We start from the raw sequence: 2,750 nt of genomic DNA on the forward strand, positions 1-2,750 counted from the left end.
CTTCTTGCCTGAGACTGGAATCTATCATCGAGAAGCTTAGAGAGATTCTTCTGCAGAGGTTCCTCCTACAAGTCTGGGGATGTGCAAGAGATGGAGGTGCTGTTTAAGTACCACTCATGTTAACCTCAGAAGCCTGTCCTGATATCCCCTATACTATCGCGGGAGACTCAGGTCCCCTGTTGCCAGCAGGTTTGCACCACATTAGATCCAGTAACCAGTATAGCAATTCCCCTAGTATACCCTACATGAGATTGGGGGTGGAATGAGGGTTACATATATATATATAATATTATAGAATGGGATATATATATATATATATATATATATATATCCCATTCTATTATGTTCAGGGAATAACAAACTTACTTATATGACAAGATGTAGCCAAATGTCCTCTGACTTAATCTGATGAGGAAATGTCCAGTCTCCTGTTTTTTTAGGAGGTCGTCTGTTTCCCTTAGAATATATAGAGAAATGATGGGTTAGTTTATGTGACGACTGAGCCCTTGAAGTGACAAAACAAGAATTTTTTGTGGGTTAGCAACTAATGGTCGAACATGAGTTCTTCATATGATTGTTCTACAAGAACGATTTCCCCCATCAAACGTTCATGGGACCCCCCTCTATAAGAAATAATATCCCCCACAAACGTTCATGAGACCCCCCTCTATAAGAAATATCCCCCACAAACGTTCATGGGACCCCCCCTCTATAAGAAATAATATCCCCCACAAACGTTCATGAGACCCCCCTCTATAAGAAATATCCCCCACAAACGTTCATGGGACCTCCCTCTATAAGAAATAATATCCCCCACAAACGTTCATGGGACCCCCCTCTATAAGAAATAATATCCCCCACAAACGTTCATGGGACCCCCCTCTATAAGAAATAATATCCCCCACAAACATTCATGGGACCCCCCTCTATAAGAAATAATATCCCCCACAAACGTTCATGGGACCTCCCTCTATAAGAAATAATATCCCTCACAAACGTTCATGGGACCCCCTCTATAAGAAATAATATCCCCCACAAACGTTCATGGGACCCCCTCTATAAGAAATAATATCCCCCACAAACGTTCATGGGACCTCCCTCTATAAGAAATAATATCCCCACAAACGTTCATGGGACCTCCCTCTATAAGAAACAATATCCCCCACAAACGTTCATGGGACCCCCCTCTATAAGAAATAATGTCCCCCATAGACTTTCGTGGGACCTCCTCTATAGGAAATAATTCCCCACATAGACTTTCATGGAACCCCACTCTACAATAATTATTTCCCCCTATAGACTTTCATGGGACCCCCTTGTATAAGAAATAATTCCCCACACCGACTTCCATGGGACCCTCCCCTATGCTCCCATCAACATAGAAAACCTGTCTGTGTTTTTACTCCAAAAAGAAACGGACAGGGTCTGGACGGATGTTGAGATACTCAATACCATTATACAGTGCAGCACATTCCCGCTAGATATGGGGTAGGGGAAGGGGGGAAAGAAATGTCACCCTGTCTGGGAACATTTTTCACCTAAGTCCCCTCCACCCTGACACGAAACGCCCCTTCCGCTCTCTCACCTCCTCGATACGAGACCATGAAACCAATCAGGGAGAGCGGGACTCGGACACTGCTCTTCCACCAAACCCTGTAATGTGGACCCCGCCAGGCTCATCCCCTGGACCGTCACCTCTGGACATCACCGGACTGGTCTCTCCCTGCACAAGGCTCAGAGCCAGTACACTGCCCTGGTTATATGAAGGCAAAGCATCTCATTTGCTTATCTGACCTCTGCGTCACTGACAGAGCAGCCTCGGAAGTCTGAACATCGCTATTGTTTCAGGAACAGCACACCTCAAATTCACCTGTCAACAATAAACTCACCTGTTATACAAGGTATTTAGGCCCCTGTTTGCTAAGCGGTGCTATTTCATCAGACACCTTCCCGGGGTGGGAGGGGGGGGGGGGGAGCAAAACAACGTACAGCCCATTCATGTGAATTCAAGTTGTCCAGCGATTTATGGAATAGCACTGTTTAGTAAATATGGGGCCCCCAACTCTGTCTAGCAGCTGTCAAAAGCAGTGATACTGGGCCAAGAAATGCTCATCTTAAAACAGATTGCTTTTTTAACCACATTGTTACCAGGAGTCTGAAACTCATTGCCACGTGTTATAATAAAATGCAGAGCGACAAAATAACACGCACAGTAATAGAATAACATGCATAGTGATATAATAACATGCAGAGAGATATAATAACACGCAGAGATATAATAACACGCAGAGTGATATAATAACACACAGAGATATAATAACACACAGAGAGATATAATAACACGCAGAGATATATTAGCACGCAGAGCGATATAATAACACGCAGAGAGATATAATAACACGCAGAGATACAATAACACGCAGAGAGAGATAATAACACGCAGAGATATAATAACATGTAGAGAGATATAATAACATGCAGAGATATAATAACACACAGAGAGATATAATAACATGCAGAGATATAATAACACGCAGAGATATAATAACACACAGAGAGATATAATAACACGCAGAGAGATAGAATAACATGCAGAGAGATATAATAACATGCAGAGAGATATAATAACACGCAGCGAGATATAATAACACGCAGCGAGATATAGTAACACGCAGAGAGATATAATAACATGCAGAGAGATATAATAACATGCAGAGAGATATAATAACACGCAGAGAGATATAATAACA

The sequence above is a fragment of the Ascaphus truei genome, chromosome 18, assembly GCF_040206685.1.
Source record: "Ascaphus truei isolate aAscTru1 chromosome 18, aAscTru1.hap1, whole genome shotgun sequence".
Lineage (NCBI taxonomy): Eukaryota > Metazoa > Chordata > Amphibia > Anura > Ascaphidae > Ascaphus > Ascaphus truei.